At 36.2% G+C, this 24,016-nt stretch overlaps 1 long non-coding RNA gene across 1 annotated transcript in view; it reads right to left on the bottom strand.

Annotated features, from left to right (window-relative positions):
• LOC119088848 overlaps window positions 1-19,144 on the bottom strand; it is a 37,578-nt gene extending 18,434 nt beyond the window's left edge. Inside the window, exons 1-3 of the long non-coding RNA XR_005092583.1 lie at window positions 18,441-19,144; window positions 9,277-9,344; window positions 6,227-6,538 (exon numbers count right to left, since the gene is read on the bottom strand). This is a non-coding gene — a long non-coding RNA (uncharacterized LOC119088848). The remainder of the gene's footprint in view (window positions 1-6,226; window positions 6,539-9,276; window positions 9,345-18,440) is intronic.
• Window positions 19,145-24,016: the final 4,872 nt, after the last annotated feature.

Here is a 24,016-nt window from a genome sequence, read left to right as displayed (position 1 = left end):
TCCAATCCTGGAAAATCTAGAAGAAATAGACTAAATCTTAGACACATATGAGTTACAAATATAAAATAGGAGAATATAAAAGTGTTCAGCAACTCTTCAGGTTCTTGCCTCCATGTTCCTGCCTTGGGTTCCTCCCCTGACTTTCCTAGATGATGAACTACAAGCTGTCAAATGAAACACATCCTTTTCTTCCCCTAGTTAGTTTTGGAAATGCCGTTTACCATAGGAATAGAAGCTGTAACTCAGACAGATGGAAAGGAAAGGGTATTGGGGTACATGTGATACATGAACACAAAACAAAAGGATGAGGAGATCAGCAAGAAGAAAACAGTGAGTATGGAGGAGGGCAGTGGGCAAAGAGGAGAAACTAGACGAAGTATGCCACATATGTAAGAATATGCAATGATGAAAGCTTTAAAAACATTAAAACTAAATACAAAAAAATATATAAAAACAGCTGGAATTTGCTCAAAGTCCTGTTTCTTGGAACTGTGATACTAAATGCTCTGCAGGTGAATAGTCTAGAAGTCTGAACACTGAAGCATAAACAGATTGTAACCATCACTGCCAGCCCTCTACAATTCCAGGAGCCATAATGAAGCAAAGACAATTCAGCCCTCCTTTGTTAAATTCTCTTCCTCTACCATAAATACTAAGAGGTTCTCTCCTCTTCTGTATTTCTGTCTCTCTCTTCCTTCTCTCTCTGTGTCTCTCTGTCTCTGTTTCTCTGTCTCCCTCCCTCTTCTCCCCCCCTCTGTCTTCTTGCCCCCTCTCTCCATCTTCACCATGTGATCTTCCATCCCTTCCTCTTATTCCTCATCTCTTCTTAGACTCTCTGTTGCAGCTATCTACAAGACTGAGTTCACAAGTTCCACATTGGCAGCAAATGGGCTGATCTGAGTCTGTAACCATAAGTGACAAATGGGCTGAGCTGAGTCCATAGCCATCTGAAGGATCCCAGTAGAAATACTGGAGCATCAGTCTTCAACTTCTGTACTTTGCCAATCACTACTGCACTGTTATTCAATTACTATTAAAGGCCTTGAAGCAACATGTACACTATTATATTACAGCACTATTGGAGATATTGAAACATATTCAAGTTTTAACTTGGCATTGCTTAGTGTCCAGGATATAAAAAGTATTTTAAGTAGAAATGCATTAATTTTTTATATGTGTAATTCTATCACAGGTATTTCGTCAAGTCAAATTTGTGTCAGCTAAAATGTGTTATTTGATTTAGGTTGTATACAGTTTCATTAAACTGATATATTTCGTAGGAATTATAATTGGGAAAGAAGATCTGAGTATTAAAAATTTAAATAGAAAAATAATATAATCCATGGATAGTATTCAAAATATTTTAATATAATTTTGGGAGCTTGTAATTTTATATAATGTCAGAATAATAAGGTATTGTTACATGAAATTGTATATAGAGGAAGTTCATACTCTGATATCCTAAATATTATTTGTTATACATTATGCAAAGATACTTTAATTATTTATATAAAACCTTTTTCCTAAGAAGTAACTACAATCAGATAATTTTCTTCTGAAATGTTATTTCTACTTTTTCCCCTTCCTTTCATAATTAATATATCACTTTGTTCTAGAAAGAGTTCTAGGACAATTCTTAGTGTCTTGCACAATTGGGCATGAAGAAAAATTATTATTGAAACCCCATTAAAAGAATCAAATGTCATTTACACTCCCTCTCAGACTTCTTTAGACAGTGCAATCAGCATTCCCTAGGGAAAAGGTTGAGAAAGTAAGCTGTTACATAAAATGTCCAAATTCAAAAGGGAAAATCAATGAATAATGTTGTCTGTTTTTGAGAATTAACCCTGATGCATGTCATGTTCTCGCTGCTAATTTCTTCATGCCTTACTCACACTTGAAAAGTAAAGCTGATTAACAATGCATGGAATCTGCTAGTGCATAAGAACACACTTATGAGTGCATGAATATGCACACAAGTGATGTATGCTACAATGTTTTTAGTTCTTAGTTCAGGTCGTAGAGTGTAAACAAATAAGAAAACTTGATTCACAGCTCTCAGATCAGAGTGGTATTTATATTTATTTTTCTTTTTATATGTCAATACTGTTCTGTCTCTGTACAAAATGCATTTTATGCAAAAGAAATTAAATCAGAGAAAAAAGTAAGCATATTCTGTTACCAGCAGTATTAGATCAAATAAAAACAGAAAAATACAGCAGTTTCTGGAAACATTTCTGCAACCTTGCCAAAAAAAAAAAATACTAGGACTATGTCATGTATGTACTTGAACTGTTTGTTCTCAAGCTCACTTTAGGAATGGAATTGTAGCCAATGTCTCAGAATTGGGCCCTGGGGACTCTGCTCACTCTCTTGTCCAATAAAAATATGAAAAATGATGGACACTTTTCACATGCCCTTCCAAAAATGACATACTTTAGTTTTGTGCTTACTGAGCCTAAGGATTTGAGATATAATGAAGTTAGAAGTAAGAAAGTCTTGAAAAAATTAGTGGAATTCTTCATAACCTAATAAATTAAAGTACTTTACATAAATTGTATTTCTCCTTGCCATGTAATATAATCATATACAGATATACATATGCATGTGTGAGATTGTGTGCGTGATTCAGAAAGCATCATGAAAAGACATTTAAGCTTTCAGGAAACTGGATGATATAAATTATATATATATATATATATATATATATATATATATATATATATATATATAATTGTTAGAGTGGCCCAGGTGATATCATTTTTAATGATAGGTGATTGACTATATTCATAATGGCTATCTCATAATCAAAACTTTTGTTATTACAACACATGATAGAGTAATTTCTAGTTATAATTCTGTTACTGTGATAAAATGTTCTGACCCAAAGCAACTTAGAGCACATGGGTTTTTTTTTAATGTGTCTTACAACTCACAGGATATAGTCCTTCATTTAGGGAAATCATGGCAAGAACTCAAGCAAGAACTTGAAGCAGAAATAATGGATAAATACTGCTTGCTGATTCACCTGATCTCACACTCAAGTAGCTATTTTTATACAGCCCAGGACCATCTTCCCAGGGAATGGTGCTCCCCATTGAGAACTTGTTACATTAGTTAACAATCAAGACAACATACACAGACATGTCTGCAGGACAGTTTCATCTAGACAATCCTTTTTATCAAGACTTTCCGCTCAGACAACCCTAGCCTGTACCAAGTTGACAGGTGATGCTAAAAAAGGAGAGAAATCATCCATGGTTTATCAAATTCTCAAAGGTCCATATTCCAAGAACCTCCATATGCCAGTCATTTATACATAGCAGTGGAAAGAACAACAGAAGTGAATTTCACTGGCTTTTCGTCTCTTGTGTCTTCACTAGCCTGATAGCCTCTCTGTCCTTACATGCTCCCTGACAGCCATACTGAACTATCACCTTAAAATTTTCATTCTTCCCATTGTTACACTTCTTTTTAGTTCTCCTTCTTTCTTTCTTATTCTATTACATTTTTAGATAATATTTTCTTTTATATTCTATTGTATGTTTGGATCACACTGAGAGTAAAATATTTTGTGAAATTTCCCTAGCTCTCTTTCTTTCCCCTCCCCACTTTGGAACACTGAGCCATTTTTCTTCTTCCTTGATGCATAGTAAAAACCACTAATTTGTGTGTGTGTTCAGTGAGCAAGACCGTTGGTACCTTCGCTTTTCATTCCTCTACAGTTGGCATTTTGTACAGTACATGTCATGAGGTAGGTGTTCAGATGACTGAATGTCAGATTTATTTGATTAGTATATGAAAACTCCTTGTCTACGTTCTTTGAATGTGCAACTTAATACAAGCACTTTTATGCCCAAATCAATATTATTATTGTATTAGTCATTAATTACTGTGGTGGTTTGATAAGAATGGTCCCCATAGCCTCGTATATTTTAAATGCTTTGCCCCAGTCCATGCAATAGTTTGGCAAGGATTAGGGGGTGTGGCTTTGTTGGAAGAGGTGTGTCATTGAGAGTGGACGTTGAGGTTTCAAAACCGCACACCATTCAGCTCTCCCTTTCTGCTTCGTGGTTGTTGCCTCATTATGTCACCTTTTGGCTACTGTCCCAGCTGTCTGACTGCTTGCTGTTGTTCTCTGACAGTCATGAACTCACCCTCCGAAACTGTCAGCAACCCCCCAAATAAGTTCTTTCTTTTATGAGTTTCCTTGGGTACAACAATATAAAAGTAACTAAGACAGTTGCTCCTATGGCATTTCAGTTAACTTACATTATTTATCTCCCTGTTCACATTTGATTTTTAGTAATAGCCCAAATTGTTCTTTTAATAGTGACAATTATCAAGAAAATAATTTAATTCAGTGTCTTTCTAAACCGCCAGCCAGTAAAACTTTATTGTGTGCCCAATTAGTTTCAATTGGTCCTTATCGACCTGATCCTCATTTTTCTTGCTATGTTCTGCCTCAGAAAAGATCTCGTTTGTTTACTTCCTCCATCAGCATTGGAACTCAAATCTCATCTCCCTAAATGGGACACATTTTCAATAGAGAATGTAGAACAATTGGATGACAACCAGAAATTTTATTGATCACATCATGATCCCATAAGGCAAGAGCTCGATGAGCTTGATAGAACAATATCAAGGTCTAAAGTTTCAGTGGACTAATCAAGTGGAAGAAGTAATCTTCTAGGTTAGAATATTGTATCCTATAGAGTGTGTTAAGTAACAAAGTAACCCTCAATATATGAATTTATTACTCATGTAATCAGAAGATATCAGACAAAGTGCTACAATATGATCACAAGATTAAGTCTTCTTACAACTCCCAAAATAATTCACAAGAATTTTTACTCCTGACAACCACAACTTTGAGGGCATAGTCCCAAAAGAGGCAACGCTTCCATCAGAGCACACAGTGATATGCTGTTTCATTAAAGGTTAGGGCATTCTTCGTATGACTCAAGGAACAGTGCGAATGAGTTCCTGCTACCCCACTGGAACCAGTAGATCTATGAGTGGAACCCAAGAGATTTCCTGACATGCTTCTTGATACATTCTTACCAAGACTCCTGGGCAATAGACATGCTAACAACACAATGAAAAGGGGACAATGGCTGTAGACCATTTAGAATCAGTTCAGCACCTACAGAACAACACTCATCTGAGGTGCTGGCAGAGGTAAAATAAAATGGCCCAGGTAATGAGGAAAGTAGCTGTTACTCAAATTAGGCATGATGACTCATATCAGAAAAGGGAGCTGAGGCAGAAAGTGTTATGTTAATTATTCATTTTCTACTTTCTATTTTCCTTCTCTTCAACACCTTTTCGGAAAACCCTGGGATTTCCCTTTCAAGTTCCTCATGGGTATAAAAGAAGGGGCTCTTTCATCATGTAACATCAGTAGGGTTCAAATAATGGGATTTCCCATAGATTGTGAGAAGGGAAAAGAATGAGATCAAGTATATATCTCCCTGGGTCCCTTCTTGGGGTTGATGACTCTATCTCTCTACCAAAGGCTGGTTTCTTTTAGCCATTCTTTTCTGTGGCTGGATTAATGCCCATAAAGGTCTTGTGGTGTAAGAATTGCCCAGGTTTACTGGCCCCTGTATGGTATTCATTCCTAAGTTGATTTCCTTGAATGTGATTGGTTTCACTGAATCTGGAAACAACTATCATTTACTAATTCTTTAATACTACCTCTGTCAAAAAGTAAAATAAGAGAAGAAAGGGATAGAACCTGGTACATAGTTACCCACATCCATGAATTGCATTATGTAACACATCTATCAAATTTTCTTTTTTATATTAAGAAAAAAGAGAAAATAATTTTATGTCCTTTGTTTTATATTAAACAGCCTATTTCCAACATACTTTTTTGAAAGAGATCAAAGATAGCTTACCTAAAGTAAACCCATGATATTGCTGATATTGGTGGGAAAAAAAAACAGGCAATAACTGTAAATATAAATTTAAAAGATAAGAACAATGTAGGGGTTGAGAGAAGTCAGACTTGGATTAACTGGGTCACACCCGAGTTTGTCAAGTGGTGAAGGTCTCAGAAGTCAAGATGCTGTCAGTGATGGAAAGGAATAAACAGCACTAAGTCTGGACTTCCTAGCGTTAGAGAGCTTGGGAGAGTTCAGATGACTTAAAGGTCCATGTAGGAGGCTAATAAGACACCCAGTCCCCACTCCCCGCTTGCTGTACACAGGAGCTCACTTACCTGAGTCCCAGCTGCTGCTCTTCCCTGTATTCTGAGCAGAAATTCCTCTTGGGGGTCCCACAGTAGCTGGAGCATCAGTGGAAAGGAGAGGCAGAATCATGAAGAGTAGCTCAGGATCTCCTCAGAGAGTTAGATATTTCTGGAAACAAACCATTCCAAGCACTCCACACTCACAGCAGAGCCACCTTGTGCTCACTGCCTGTTTGGCTTGCTGACTGCTAATCTGAAGAGAAGCCTGAGCCTGCCTGACCCCTGAGCTGGCTCACAGTGGAGGAACTCTTTAAACTGGGCATACAAATCCCATGGCAAACCCTGTAGGCAAAAGTATAAATTAGTTGTTAATTCACAAATATGAGAAGGCTGTGAGACTGAACAACCATAAAATCTTAGAGAAATCAGGCAACTCAGAGAGAGAGAAAAATCCAAAAATACAAATTTATTTTTAATTCATGTAATCTCAGAAAGAGCCAAGGGCTATTGCATTCCTAAACTAAATCAGGCTGCCACTTAAAATAAGCAGTTAGAGAAAAAAAGAAAATTCCTTAGAAATTAAAATGTTATTGTCAGAATTATCACATGAATTAGAGTAAAAACTATTAATCATAGATTAATAATCTGAAAGAAAAAGATAAATATTCTAATGTTTTTCTGTCATCTTAGCAGCTGCACAGGAATCTACTGATATTTTAATTATCAACTGTGGCCCCATAGTCCCTCAGTCAGCACCCCAATGGCCACTCAGGCCATGGCCTGCAGGGCCCTCAATGGCCCTTCTGCCATGGCTGCAATATAGAGGTTTAAAACAAGTCTCTATCGTGCTATTTACCAACAAAGACTCGGAAATCCAATGTAGGGGTTAAAAATCTGCTAAATCAGAGAAGTCAAGAAGTAACCTGCTTGTCATTATTGAGGTTCATAGTTGTCACAGCTGGGTAGGATTATTGGTCCCTTGACAGCTTGGAGAGAACCTCCCTGTATTCTAAAAGCTAAACTTCAGAAAGGAGGATTTTAGACATCATATTCTTCCTCATACCGCTGTACTTTGAAAAGATCGCAAATCTAAGAAGGTACAATGAATTTTAAATTCTAGGTGCAACCTTTTTCATTTAAGTATGAAAACAAAATTTTAGCAGAAATATAGACTATGATGTTGTACTGTCCATGAGTCTCTTCTGCAAAAATAAAAATACGATAACTTAGAGAGACAAAAGACCAAGTAGGGAAGAACATATGGATCTGAGAGTGACCTCACTGAATGGTCTCCTGGAACACAAGCCCAGGTGGCTTGAACATGAGGAATTCAGACACTTGTGAATTTTAATGTTAAAGATACCTACTGCTTCTTTTTAACCACAAAATCAAATAAAAATCCAGAAATAAAAACTTATGCAAGCATATGGTTCAAATATATTTGTTTAAAAAAACCACTTCATTTCTAAGTAACCAAACGACTGAGAGGAAACAATCAATTTACCATTGAACTGTAAGATACTGAGCAGAAAACATGCACCCAAAATTAACCAGGATATCTTCTGCATGTTAAGCAACTTGAAATGCTATTACATTTATTGATTTGTTTGTCTGTGGGGTCTGTGTTTTTTTTTCTGTGGGTAGAAAGAAAGGTTTATTCAAACTGTCAAGGCTATTTCTGGGGGGGTGAGCAGAGAGAATAGCAAAAAAAAGTGGGGAGAACCTGCCAATTTTAAAGACATAGATTGTGGTGGGAAGGATCCTGTGAGCTGGAACAGCCTGGGAGTTAGAATAGTGGGAGGTGGGTACATGACCCAGGATAGTCTGAGGAGTTAGATATACTATGGACATGTCTGAGTTAATAAAGAACTAGATGCCTCATTGTGGAGGCAGTTGACTGGAGGGGCTGATAAGGGAAATAAGGGTGGTGGTGGTGCACACCTTTAATCCCAGCACAATGGAGGCAGAGGCAGGCAGATCTCTGTGAGTTTGAGGTCAGCCTGGTCTACAGAGCGAGATCCAGGACAGGCACCAAAACTACCCAGAGAAACCCTGTCTCGAAAAACAAACAAACAAAAAAGATAGAATGTGTTTATGGGGAGAAGGAAGTGCAAAATTACCATGGCATACATTTGGAAGAGGACAGCATTTAGAAGTTGGTTTCTTCCTTATAACACATGACTAGAAGGGATCAAATTCAGGTCAACAACCTTGGTGCAAAGTACCTTTAGAATCCTCTTGTCAGCCCTTAAGTAATTTAATTTTCTCAACAGTCTTGAGATGAATGACATGATAAAATTAACTCAAAATGCAATTACCTTCCTTCTCCAATCTCCAGTTATAAAGGAAGTAAGACTCAGTGCCCTAAGGGACAATATGTGAAGTATGTAATTGGAAGATTCCTGACTCTATGTTTAAATATATTAAGTACCCATCTATCAGGATTTCCAAATGATTCCTCATTCAAGTAAAAGGTTGAATTAGTAATGTATTTTCTCATTTCCATATTGAAAAAATATTTATAATATTCTTATGAGTGAGGAAGCATATTCAGAATACAAAGAAATATAAAAATATATCTATCTGTATATAAATTAGAAGAAAACCTGCCAGATTTTCTGGACATTCTGGAAAGAAAAAGGCATGATTGGAATCAAGACTCTTATTCCTGGGACATCTTGTCTGCTCAGTATTGTTTCAGATGGTTTTGACTGTTTGATTATAGTAATTCAAAATTAGCCTTCTATGTATTTCCAGGAGAACACTAAAATCCTAAACTATATTTAGACAATGGGCATACTTCACTGTTTGATCCTTTGATGAAAGACAATATGACTGACATAATGAAAGATTCAGTATTCTATGATGGTGTTTCATTTGGTCTTTCTTATTTTAAATAATGCATGAGAAAAGAAAACCTGAGAGAGTGATGAGCCTACAACATTGAAGACAGTCATACAGGTAAAGAGACAGAAAGAGAAAGATATAGAAGGCAATCAAGGTCATGTGACAGTGAATTACATACTCAATGAAAACCTTATAGAGAAGGAAGAAATTGAGAAACATTGTGTGATACTTACAAACTCAACCTGTAATCCACCATGGGAATTTCACCATTTGACCTTTGAGAAGCTTCAAGTTCCCACATCTATAATAGGTGATTGAGATATTTAAAAATTAACTAAATCGTGTGATTCAACCTCGTCCCGTAGTATTAGTCAATGCAACAAATGACATAGATATTATTATAGAAACATTAATTCCCAGAAATGGTATGCTTACAAAAAGTGACTCAGTTAATTAATTTCTTTGAATGATGAGGTTTATGGGATTCAGTAAGCATGAACAGGAAAAACATGAGAGTCAGTAAAATATTAACAGCAGTGTTAGACCAGGAATGACAATTTTAACACTGTTTCATGCTTCATTAATCTGTTACATTTTCTGTCCACAAATCTAGTAACCAGTTCAAAACCTTGATCACACTCTGGAATAACACATTACAAATATGAGAGTTGTGATCTCGTTTGTGTCAATAAGCAGCACAGAATATCTAAAGAAGCAGATATCACAAAGAAGAATGGCCCCTTGAGCAGATAGATACGTAGTGTAAGTGTAGTAGGTTTTCACCTTCATTCTTTACTGGGAAGTTCTCCCTTCATGGTTTAATTGCTTTATATAAAGAGCTTGAGTAACAATTGAAGTACCACAGACATTTTAAAACACATCAGCATGCATATATTTCCTCTGAGAAGTCTGTAGGAAACAGCTTATTTGTTCAAATAAGGTATGTAACAGTTTACAACACAACAAGCTGCCATTAAAACAAATTTAACCCAGCACTTGGGAGGTAGAGGCAGGCAGATCTCTGAGTTTGGGGGCAGCCTGGTCTACAGAGCTAGTTCCAGAGGAGCCGCCCTACACTGTCTTGAAGCCCCCCACCACCACCAAAAAAAAAGACAGATTTGATGTGTCTCATGCATCATGTCCGTACATTGGTAAGAGAGAGCTACTGTTATTCTAGCACTCCCCAGAATGGTAAGTGAGGACTTAGGAGATGCTGGACTTGTCAAGATCTCACAGAAGGACAGGATCTAAAGCCCGAGATTTGAAATGATATGCCATCCTAGAATGAGTTGTTGTACATCACCAAAAAGTTCACAACTTAACAAGACTGTCCTATTAAGACATAGTACACATAAATATACATATACAACGATACCTATGTGAACACATAAAAGAAAATTGAATTGAGATAATTATAACTAAATAGTAGGATTATAAGTATCCCTCTAATTATTGACTTTGCCCTTTCCTATCCAATTGTAAATTTCTAAAATGGACATTTACTGTTTTGAAAATTAGGTTAGATGGACATTGCAATCAATCTCTCCTAATTTAATAAATACCTTTGGATACAATTGTATAATGATGTCAATATAAGATTATAATAGTAAGAAACACAGTTTATATTTGTACCAATAAATCTAATTAGTTTTTCAAGTACTTAGGGATTATTGAGAAATTTTCTGTTTTTAGAAACATTGCTCCTAAGTAGATTCTGTACTTAAGAATTTTGTTCTCACCCTGGGAATATTATTCAAACAACTATTCCTGTATTGTTTAGTAAGTCAGAGTTCTCAAGAGTATCCAGTTGTTTTGAGATTTAAGTATGATAGGTATTTTAAACTTAACTACTTCACAGAATCAATGTAACAGATACAACAATAACCACTTATAACATATGACATCTACCACAGAAACAATTAATGACATTTTTATTTTATTCTACATATGTCTTTAATTCACTGATGTCTCTAAATGCAGCAGTTGAAGCTATGTGCTCACCCCCCACCCTCCCGATAGAAATTCTGCTTTGCTGACACCCACTACCCTTGGATGGTGCCATCCGACAATTATTTTTCCCCAATGTCTCGTTTCATTTATAGCTTCTATTTGAATCATAACCCTTAACTAGTTTCTGCATTAACATTTAAAAATGACAAAAAACTACTTCTTTGAAAAAAATGTTGAAAAACTTTAGTACTAAACAATTCAAACAATTTCCATCTCTTTTAAGTTTGAACAAGACAGGTAGAAATATTGGAGAAAATAAAATAAAATCAGAGGACCCACACATCAATTGATTTACAATATTTCTTAATGTTCTGGGTTTTTTTTTTGTTGTTGTTGTTGTTTGTTTTTTAGGTAAAGGTGGTGGATGACTCCAAGGAAAGAGCACCATGGGATTGATACACACATGAACCCACACGGACTAACAGAACACCATAGACCTCCACAGGTTCAAACTAGACAAAAACTCAACAATAAAAGGGAAATTAGCCACAAAATCTCACCCCTAACCAAGAAACTATTTGTAATTGATACATAGTTGGAAAAGGAAAATCAGTTTTCTTTGATAGAGTGTCACTGTTTATCCCAACCACACTCCAGAGCAAGCCCCAAAGCCAAAAGTAGTTATACAACACAGATCCCATTTTAGCTTGTGTAATTTTTATTTTGCTGTGGTAATTTTTTGTTTTATTTGGTTTTGTTTGTTTTGATTTTCATTTTTTTATGTGTGAAAGAACATAAAGGCTGGGCGGTGGTGGCGCATGCCTTTAATCCCAGCACTCAGGAGGCAGAGCCAGGTGGATTTTTGTGAGTTCGAGGCCAGCCTGGGCTACAGAGCGAGATCCAGGAAAGTTGCAAAGCTACACAGAGAAACCCTGTCTTGAAAAACCAAAAAAAAAAGAACATAAAGTTGGGTGGGTAATAAGGTAGGGGGAATCTAGAAGGAGCTAGGGGAGAGGAAATAATATCAAATATATGAAATTCTTAATTAAAAATTAATTGATTATATATATACATACAAAAAATTAGTGTCTCCCATGTCTATGATAATAAAGATTGAATTTTAAATGCTAAAGACTTGAAATAGTAGATATAATGAAATATTGAAAACTGTTCATTTAAAAAACACTCTGAAACAAGTGTGCATCCTTTAAGCCTGACTTTTCAGACATTGTGCCCATGGTAAAAAACTAGGTTCAGATTATATTATCAAAGTAAATATAGATTATAATATCAAAGTAAATATCATAAAATAGAAATACTTTCAGTGAACATGGACATATAGAATCATTTAATATATTGTATGAAATATAATTAAAATAAAGTAATTTTAAAATCAAATGCAACAGAATTATGATTTACAGATATGATTTGCTTACTAATAGGATGAACTTATTAATTATATCTCTTTCACAGATAAGGATTCAGATTTTACTTAATTCAAAAAATACATAAAGTTACAACTTGGTAATACAACTTGGTATTTGAAAATAAATTCAGACACAGTAACCAGCATAAGTTTTATTTTGAGAGAAGAGTAAACTCTGGAATGGAACTTTCCCAAGCTAGCATATTCACGTGGAATTAAAACAGACCATCTGGACCTAAGATCAGTGTTCAATCCACATGACTTCAACAGATTACAGATCTTAAGTAGACTTAACTTGCTTCCAATTGGCTTAGTAGTTTTAAAAACAAAATCCTCAAAACTATTCTGATGCACCTACCATTAAAATAATTGGCTTTTTTCCATGAACAGTATTTTGCACACAGAAAATGTTCTATGAATATCTAATACATCATGGTAATTACAATGCATTTCTTAACCAGATGAAAAATCAAACACAGCCTTTGAATCTTCCAGTCGTTTTTCTTAAAATCCTTTAACTGAAACAGCTAGAGATCCTAATGACCTTCAAAGGTCAATAACACTATTCAAATGTTTTCTCCTTTAAAAATTTCAGTATCTTTCATGTTTTTAATTGGTGGGGGGGTGGACATGTCATGGTGTGCTAGTGGAGGTCAGAGAACAATTCTCTACTTTGACCATGTGGCTTCCAAGAGTCAAACTTCGTTCCCCAGTTGGCAGCAATTGTCTTAACCCACTGAGTCATGTCACCAACCCTCAGTTTTTACTCTTTAAGCAATATTTCCATAAGTGAAAATTTCTGTGTAATAAATGTTATAAAGTTCAACATTCAGAAGAAATTAATATACCTATCCTGTCCGTGTTCTCAGCCTATTTTCTCTGAAAATAAACCTCAGAGTAAATGAATATATTCAGTGGTAGGGTAGGAAGGACGCCAGTTACTTTTGTTTAGGAATCCTCATTATGAGAATAAAACTGGGTCTAAACATCTTTCTTGTTCTATTGCAAATAGAAACCAGAAGGCCTGAGTGAGAAGAGTGCACGAAAGGGAAGTGGGGGGAAAGATGTAGCGAGAAATTATCAGAACAAAAGTGTACATCTCTCCAGATGCTATAAGAAAGGGCCATGGCCCACATGGTCTGCTGCATTTCACCATAAACTGAGGAGTCCTTCATATAGAGTACATATGTTCTGAAATGCCAGGGAGTGCATTAAGATATCTTGGCTCTAACTAGAGTCTCTGTAAATGTCAGCACATTTATCATACTGCTTAGGCGCCACGCTACTTAAATCCACAGCAAAGGATTTATCTCTTTCCATTTTGTTTGGGGTCAAAGGCTTCCCCCAAACCGCTGCCCCAAGTTTTAAGTTACTTTGTTTTTCTCAGTCTTAACCAACATATCAGACTCCAGGGCCTCTCAGGAAAAATAATCTAAATTAAATTAATTAATGATTTATAGAATGTAAACTCATTAAGTTTATTGATGATTGTATCATTAAAGACCAATCTGGGTAAAAGAAAAACACACACAGTAAAATTTGGTTTTGAGGAAGTATAAAAATGAGCTACCTTCTTAAAGCATTCCATAGCTTATTAGAAGTATGACAAAATAAATAAATGGCAACATGATGATAAAGGCAATTTTAAAATGCATTTATACTTTCCAAGCTTTTAGGAAATCTACTATTATAGCATGTTTTGAACAAAAGATTATGTATATCACTCATTTCATATATAGCATATTTATTGCTAAAGTTATTGAATGTTTTCACATTGGTGAAGTTTATTTTCTGTTGATTATTTAAGCTACTATTGAATTTGTTAAAATTATAATCAATATAATTTAACAGAGGCAAGTAATTTTTGTCTAGATCACAAGCCAATGTGGTGAGGCCGACTAGAAGAAGGATTCTCTTCTATCTAAATTTAAAAATATAGCATCAATAGTATAAGGAAAATCTCTTAATTAGCAATGATTCATTTTTATTTATTTAGGAGTATTTTGATATAGGCACAAAATGGCTAATAATTACCTTAAAATTTCTGAGTGAATGGAATTTCAAGTATGAAAATCTTTCTCAAGTCCCATTAGTAAAGCATACACCATAAATTTATTTACTAAAAAAGCAAAATAGTTAAGAAAATTAAAATCTGTATGTAAGGCAAGACCATATGTCAAAATCAGACCCAAATCCCTTATAGTAGGTGATGACCAGAAATGGTTGGTGTGGTGATGTCTGTAAGGGCTCTAGGCTGTTAGGTGGTAAGTCATCATCAAATCTCCCATTTGTAAGCATGTGAAATGCTAAATCACAGAGTGACCTTTAGAAGTCAAAATGAGTAATAAATACAGAGGAAAGGGGGTGCTATATTTATTTATAAGTGGATGTGTGTGGACACTGTCATGTCACCAGTTAAGAGGATACATGCACATTCTAAACTTACTTTTTTATTGTTTCATAAAGAAAAACTGAAGGCTGATTTTATGGTGTTTTGGAAAAGGTTAGCCACACCACAAATGCTTGTTAACTGAAATTATATTTTACATTTTACCATCAGACAATATTCATTCATTGGAATACATTTCATGCATAATTCCACTCCAGCAAATTCTATATGCTAAACTAAGTAATTTCCTCAAAAACTTAGCTGCTTCTCCCTCATCTAATGCATGGCTCTCTTGCATGGCCCTTGCTTCCTATTTCAAATCTAGGGTCCGTGTTCTCATTATCATGAGCTTTTTCTACTACATGATGATGTGTTATTATGAGTTTGATTTTTTCCCACAATGGGTTGGACTTTTCACTTTCCCAGAAATGAAGATAGCATGGCAAAAAATAGGTGGGGGAAGGGAATTCAGTTATCCTCTCTGCTTCCCATGTTTGTTTCTTTCTTGTTATGACATGCACAGCCAAACTATCTTCTGGAATGTTTTCATTCAAAGCAATACTGTGCTGTAGACACCTTGATATATCCCAGAGCATACTTTGAGTCTCTGGTGCCTCCTTTGTTCAGCACACTATACAGATGTGCTCCTTTGCATGATTGATTCTCAAGTCTACAATTTTGTATTGACTTCTGCAAAAGAGGGGCATAATTTTACTGGCTATGTTTTTAAATAACAATAAGCGAAAAAAAATCTCTAGATTCAGATGTTATATCCAGAGCAGACTGTCATGTAAGATGATTAACTTAAATGAATTGCATGCTGAAGTATTTTTTTTTAAATTTATTTTACAACACCATTCAGTTCAACATAATGGCCACAGATTCCCCTGTTCTCCCCCTCTCGCCCCCCTCCCCCTCCCCCCAGCCCACTCCCCATTCCCACCTCCTCCAGATCAAGGTCTCCCCCGAGGACCGGGGTCGCACTGGGAGTCTAATTAGTGAGAAAGAAGAGGGTTTATATGAGCGAGAATTGCTGAAGCCAAGGTTGGATAAAGCACAGGGACAAATAACCAAATGAATGGAAGCACAGGATCTATGAACCAAAGGCTGAGGGGCCCCCAACTGGATCAGGCCCCCTGAATGGGTGAGACAATCTTTTGGCTTGATCTGTTTGGGAGGCAGCTGTGCGTTGGTGCCGGGTCCTGAGCTCGTTGCATGAGTTGGCTGTTTGAATCCTGGAACTTATGCAGGGACGCTTGGCTCGGTCTGGGAGGGGGGGATTGGACCTGGCTGAAGTATTTTTTTAAATGAAGGTACCAGAAATTGAATCCCAGACATACCTTCGTTTATGGGCACCACCTTTGTGGTCCTCAGGAACAAACATTTTAATGCATGCAATACTATAAATGTAATAATTGTCATGTATATAACATTCAGATGGAGAATTTATGTTCTATAATTTAATAATGCTGTGTCCTGTATGCAAGTGTTCAAAATCATTAGTAAATAAGAGAGGCAGGAATTTCTGTTCTCATAAAGCTTAAGTTTTGCACCCCACCTGTGTGTAGTCAACCCAAGGTACCATAGCGAACCAGCTATGAGATATCTAACCAGCGAAGTTCAGTTCATTCATCGTTGTCCCTGACACAAGCACCTACAACATAGCACTGACTGAACTAAAATGAAAGTCAGATTGATTTTAAAAATCTTATGTCATGACAAAGAAATACACTGCAAATTCAAGTCTCTATCTAGTTTAACCTTCTCCCCACATTGTTTTTCCTGACTTAATTACTTAAACACGGGGACTTAAGATACCAGCAATTGATATATTATCCAAAACCTTAGTATTAAAATGCCTCTAACTATACATTTTGAAAGTCTATCATTCAACTTCATGATAATCCATACCTGCTTATGTTGATAAGCACATAATTGTTTTTCCTCTTTGTGAATAATAGACAACAAATTATATTCGTGAAAATGCATATAAATCAGAATTAAACAAACAGAACAGATATCAAGATTGTCCACCGCTTACAACATTTAAGTATCTAATAGTAGTTGTTATATATTTATCTATTGATTATTTATGGTTCTGTGTACTAAACTGTGTTCCTTGTCCAGGCTGGCCAAGATTCCTACCAGGGAGCAACACGTTTAAACTTTAATTTTTTTATTATAAAACATGAACATACCATCCATGTAGTGCAATAGTAGCATCTTGAGCTCAGGAGTAATCAGCTTTTCTAAAGCAGTATTTCAAAGAAAGTAAAACTTTATTATAACTTGCAAGAGATGATGGCAAAATGGTAAATATAGGGTGGACATGAGAAATGGCCACAGAAATGGTAAATTGAGAGTTGTACATGATTTCAAAGTGTTCAAACTGAAAAGAGAATGAATATTTTCATGACCCCAAGCATGTTTTGGGATCCAAAGAACCAATCCATTTCAATGGAAGCCACAGCAATGGCTCATTCCAGGTAACAATGTATTATGTCCTGGCAAGAAGCCGGCAGCAACAGCAGTTGCCTTACCTTGTGAACTTCATGAAACGAAAACTTCTCTATGACAAATGTTATGACCAGTCTTGCTCCAGAGAAAAATCAATTCTGAATGCAAAGACATGTTTGTGTGAGGATTATTGTTTGTGGGTTGTTGCATTTGAATAGGATATAAACTGGTGTAATATAATAAAATTATTATATGTAAAATAATATATATTGTTAAAATATATTTTAGTATGCTTTTTGCAAAATATTTAGTTGATATCTGGAGGCCTGAGGTTTGAAGTGAATAAAAGGGGCCCAGAGCTTATGACAGTTAAGTCACATTCTTCAGGGATTAAAAAGATAGGGTTCAGAAAAAAGTTTCATGCTGCTAAAATGAGACAGAAAAAAAATAGACTAAAGCAGTGAAATTTTATATTTTAGCAAGGCTAAGAAAATTTTATAAATAATGTGAGTTTACAAACAATAGCTAAATGTGTTCATTAAAGTTAGACTTATGCGTAAGGAGTTAATCTTATATATCATCATTTGTCTTCTCTGTGTATACAGTTTTTCAGGAATCCAGGGTGAAAATCAATAAAGTCTGTTAATAAGCAGAATAAAGAAAACATTGAACCAATCTTCTCAGGATTTATAACTGTGGGAATTAGCTTTAGAAGTTGGCGGTGTCGTTGTTCAGCTCCTAGACAGACTTGAGAGCTTAATTATTAACCATAAAGTCCATTTATAGAATTTCACAAACATGGTCATTCCTGAGAGCTCCAGGCTGTTTATCATCCTGCTCTCAGAGTTGACAAGGTCATGCAGAATTCCCAAGTGGAGACAGAACATAACCTCCAGGTCCAAATTCCCCAGGTTGGAGTGAAGGTACACTGGCCTGGGAAAATGATAAGGAGCCAGCTGGGTACTTTATCTTTCCCAGATCCTGCAAAACATCCCTTTGAAGGCTGTTTCACCTCTGCGCAATCCCACCCCCATTCCATTAGCAACTGTTCAGTTATCTCAACAGCTTCTCCTGGGTTAAGTGAATTTGCTTCGGGGTCCTGAAAGGGAACCAGGCCCTTACAAAGTTGCTAATGTGTGTGTACTAACTCACGACCAGGGCATTTATAAACTTACTTGTAAAGTTTACTGGGGTCCTTCATGTCCTTCATTGCTTTTGCATTCCATGGTGAGCCACCTACTACAGTGCTGCCATGTTTTCATTCTGTAATCATGAACATCTGTGACAGCATCAGAGCCAAAATAAACAGCATGAAACAGATGATGCTCTAGGATTATGCTAAACAATTTTTAAACAGGTTCAGATTTATGTCCAAGGACGTACAAAGGATCCACATACACTAATTCTTGTTTGCAAAAGAGAGAGAGAGAGAAAGGGATCATCATTACAGCTAAATTATTCTTCAATAAATAAATAATTTCTGCACCAACCAAGGAGCCTGCTTTCTCATTAAGTTTCAATATATTGCCGACAGTGTTTTTATTTTTGTCTCTAAGATGAAAGCCCATCTGTTTTAGTGAAGAAAGCTCTGAAAGTGTTTGGTGATCACTGCTATCAGTTTGCTCCTGGCTCGAAGAAAGCCCTGGTCATCTCTGTCATGGTTACTGTCCAGCTTTGTGTGCACAAAACAAAGTTCATAAACTCATGGAAAGGGCAACAGAAGGCTGGCTCTTCCCATTGTGTTGCAGAATAAAGCAATCCAGACAGAAGTGAGGACTGAACTATGGTGTTTGAAGTGTACTTTTTCTAATAAAAGTGATTACATTGGGTTTTATTCAAGATTAGTTTATTTTTCTTTCTTCTTTCCCCTCTAAACTGTTCTGTCCTTTGGGATTTTTGTTTGTTTGTATTTGTTAGTCTGTTTTTCTATTTATTTATTTATTTATTTATTTATTTATTTATTTATTTGCTTACTTACTTACTTACATATTTTATGTCCTGGCCACCATTTTTTCTCTCTCTTCTCTTCTCAATCCCTTGCCCATCCCTCCTCTGCCCCCACCTCCCAATCCATTCCCCCTCCGTTTCTATTCAGGAAAAGGCAGGCCTCCCATGGATATGAGCAAAACACAGCATATCAAATTGCAGTAAGACTAAGCAGCTCCCCATGTATTAAGGCTGGGCAAGGTGGCATTCTCTGGTTTTAGATGTGCTTTCCAGTAGTAGCGTGTAGTTAGAATTTTATTCCATTGTCTACTCTGAAATTCTTTGCCTTCAATGAGATTCAATTTGACTATAGTTTATTGTCAGTTGTTTGGGTTTTTTTTTTCCTCATTTCTAGAAATTTGATTGTTTTCTAAGACAGGTATGCTGTTGAATCGCTCACCCTTGTTTTACATTTCTTGTTTCTTTCAGATTTTCAAAAACCGCCTTTGCTTTTTATTTCTATCTGAGTATAACTACTTTTTGCTGTCTCGAATCATGTAACTTGCACCCTGTGATGGTTAGCATTTATTGTTTATTCTTGCCCTACTGGCCCTTGCTCATTGTATTTGGTTTTCTTTTGTATTCTGGGACTTTAGAGGGACAAGCTTGTCAATATAAGAACATTCATGAAGTTCTTTCAGAATTAGATAAAATTACCTTCAGGACGAAGTTGGCTTTCTTTCTGGGGACAATATCAGTTTGAAAACACTTCATATTAAGTTGATAGTTTGAGGATATTGGGAGGTTTGGGGGTCTTTGCAGGAGTCACAGGTGCTACACTCTTAAAAAGTATTTACCGTCGTTTTGTGTGGTGTAGGTTGTTCTCCAGTTCTACTGGATTAGCACAGCGTTATAAAGCAGGTCTGCTCCTTGAATATTGCCATCTCTGAGGCATGCACAAGGGCCAGCTTGCTTTCTGCCACAGATTGAAGCAGTATTCAGTCCTCAGCAGACACCAAGTAGACACCAGTGCTGTAAGCTAAGGATTCTCACTGTCTACAGCTAGGGGCTGCAAAAGCCAATTTGCATTTATGTAAACTATGTAGTCTCTTGGTGGTAGAAAGTGGAGCCAAACAATCTATCTCTTCTTCTTCTTTTTTTTTTTCTCAGTGAAGAGTTTTATTTGATGGGGGGTGGGGAGGATAGAGAGAGAAAGAGGGAAAGGAAGAGATAGAGAGAAAAGGGTGAGGGGCACACACTGTGTGGAAAGAAAGCAGCAGAAGAAGAGGAGTCTATACCTTCTTGATGACCAAACTAATGATAGGCAATCCTGTACCGTATTCCCCATTCCAGAGCTCTGGCTTCTGTCCTAATATCTAAGACCACCACAATTGAAGCCCAGATCTATTTAGCCAAAGCCTTGCAGGCATGTGTTTGTAGTTTTGACCAAAATACCCAAGATATTAACTATAGAAAGGAAAGATTTATTTTAGCTTTTGATTCCAGAAGACTCACTCTCTAGTCTTTGGCCCTGCCTGCTCTGGATCATGGCAGAGCAGACTATCATGACAGCAGGACCATGTGGCAAGGGCTACTCCCTACTTGTGATCCACAAGAAGTGAGAGCAAGAAGCACAGAGGTGGAGGAAGCCCTGAGAAAGATATACTTTCTCACCCTCGGAATGTACTTCCTCAATCAAGCCGTACATCTTATAGTTACCAGAACCCTCCTAAATAGAAATGCCAGCTATGGGAACATAAGTACTAAATACTAATAAGTTTACTTAGCTTTCTTTTCTTTTATTCTTTCCATGCCGCCCAGCTTGACTCCAGCTCCTGGGCTCAACCAATGTTGCTCCCTCTGTTTCCTGGACACTAGTTCTACAGGATTCTGACACCATGCCTGGCTTAGTTAGCAGTGACATCATAATCACAATCCTACTACTGCTATTAGTCATATGCCAAGGACACATACCATCTCATTTAATCATCAAACCCTATGAAATGAATCATTTTCCAGAAAAACAATTGCGAGCACAGAAAAGGTAAATTGCATAAAGTCACACATTTAATCAGTAAGTGTCATAAATAAAAATACCCCTTGATATCATGACTTAAGCCCACCATCTTTATTGTAAGACTTTATATGTAGATATTAGCTTCCGTAGAGCAGTTGTGTTAAAACATGGAAGGGTAGCAAACACGTAGCTAATGGTGACAATGTTTGATGTTACCCAAAAGCCAAGTAAATATGTCTGTATTTCTATTTTGTCATGAAACCATTCTTTGGTTAAGAAATGGGTTAGCCTCTTCAAAAGTTAAGCCTCCAGAAACTTCGCAAATTTTACATTTACAATCAGAAACATACATGGCTAGGTCACTACAGTAATATGAAGCTCTTTCTTAAATTTTAACAATTTTAGTAATTAATCTGTGTTTCCACTTTATGGAAGATCATGCAATGAACAATCCCAAAGGCACTCTTATGAAGCAAATTCACCTGTTACATACAAAGGAAGAACTCTGAGTTATCAGTTCAATAGAATAACAGTTGCATAGGGGAAGCATAGGTGAACTGCTATTAATTTTAGCCAGAAAAAAAACCATTAAACATCATGGACAAGATAATGAGATATAATACTGTTATTATATTTATAAATATAACAACCTGGAAGGTACTAACATTAATTAAAACACATGTACATGCATAATTAAAAAAGAAATTGCCTCAAGAATTTGACACTTACCAAAAACACTCATTCTTTTAAGGGATAAGAAAAGTGTAAAGGAAGTATAAAAGTTCAATCAAATTTTCCAAACTTTCCCCAAATCCTAAAATACCAAGATATTTGAATTACTCTTTGCCATTTGGCTAACAATGAATTGGAATTACTTTGAAATCAGTTGTTGTCAACAAACTCATTAGTTTCCCAAGAATTGGTCAATTGTTTCTTTTTTAGAAACACATTAATAAAGTTGACTGAAAGGAGTTGGATTGGGATCATGTTGACTGAAATAACTGTTGTTTTCCTTGAAATGTTATGGACCAGATCCAGAAGAACAACCTTAAGTCACTCTTTCCAGTTATAACAAACCTATACATTTTTGAGGTTTCTGGAGGTGGAGTCATGGTCTTCATGCAAAGAAGGTGCTCTTACCCTGAGCTCTGCCCTATTTCTTAAATACTAACTTTTAAATTACCCTACATCCCCTAAGTCTATAGTGTAAATTCTGTGTGTGCACTGTTTTCCTTTCAGTTCTAGAACTTCCTCTTTGGACTTCAGCAGCTTTGTTAAGTAGTATGTTTACCTTAAAAATGAACACTGCAGGGCATAGAGGGATGGGTCAACAGCTAAGAGTACTTGCTGATTTTACAAAAGAATTTGGCTTGGTTCCTGGAACACACATGGCAGCTGACTGTAACTCCAGTTGTAGGATGTCTAACACATTCTTCTGGCTTCCGTGAGCACCAGATACACCTATGATGCACATATAGATACATAGGCACTCACACATACAGATAAAAAATTCTTCAGGCCGGGCGGTGGTGGCGCACGCCTTCAATCCCAGCACTCAGGAGGCAGAGCCAGGTGGATCTCTGTGAGTTCGAGGCCAGCCTAGGCTACCAAGTGAGTTCCAGGAAAGGCGCAAAGCTACACAGAGAAACCCTGTCTCGAAAAACCAAAAAAAAAAAAAAAAAAAAAAAAAAAATCTTCAAAAATAAATAAATACCAAGGTATACCTATGAACACAAAATCCAATTTTGATTAAAAATAAACAAACAAAAAATATAGGCTGGTGAGATGACTGAACAAGGACATGTATGTACCTTCCACCAAGTCTGAGAACTCAAGGTAGACCTCTGATACTCACATGGAGGAAGGAGAGAACAGACTCACATAAGTAGTCCTCTGGCCTCCACTTACAGTCCTTATACTTGTACACAGATATAAATAATACTTACAATAATAGTAATAATAACTTTAAAATATTACTTTAAAACAACCTTTTAAAGTAAATGTGTTATTTCAGAAAACTAAGTAGCCAATATTATAGCTTTTATTAAGAAAAAGTCACAAACCTAGTAGAAATCCTTTGAAAGAGCAACTTCTGATGACAAACCAAATTATCTCAAAAGATAGTTTAATTTTCTCCTAGCCTCGAGAATATTAAGAAAAATCTATGTTTTGAGTTTTGCTGTTTGGTACTTTTTAATAAGGAAGTTACCAAATGACTTAGATTCATTCTCATTGGAATGTCTATCTATCTGTATCTATCTATCTCTGTCTCTCTCTGTCTGTGTGTACATATCTGAGTCTGTATGTTTGTCTCTGTGTACACACATGTGTGTATGCATGTGTTGATTCAAAACTGGGTAATAGTGAGATTCTCTGAGATCCAGCAAAAATGACACTGCTGTGGTTTTATCCTGGCCAAAAAAAATAGGAGTGATCCTAACTCACCACTAAGAATAATAGTTCTTCAGTCTTCCTTCTAATTTCTAGTAACTGGAGTAGGAAAATACATTTTTGTTTTTCATTCCTGTTAGGACAATGCAGTATCATTTCTCAACTGCAGGTTTTTAAGAGAGATAGAGAAGGCCAGTGAGGTGAAGTCATAAGACTTGCTTTATGTGGTATGGTCTCAGAACTCTATAGAACTAGTGAGCTGTAACACATGATGCCCCAGGACAGTCTTTAGACTAGTGATTGTTAAACAACCATCATTAGCTCTGTCTCTTAGGTTCATGAACTCATATTAACCTACATATACTATAAAGAGTTTCAAAATATAGACTATAAAAATCACACACAGAAATGTGGAAA

This window comes from Peromyscus leucopus, chromosome 12, assembly GCF_004664715.2.
Source record: "Peromyscus leucopus breed LL Stock chromosome 12, UCI_PerLeu_2.1, whole genome shotgun sequence".
Lineage (NCBI taxonomy): Eukaryota > Metazoa > Chordata > Mammalia > Rodentia > Cricetidae > Peromyscus > Peromyscus leucopus.
The sequence above is the reverse complement of the archived record's forward strand: the minus strand, read 5'-3'. Positions and strand labels throughout refer to the sequence as shown.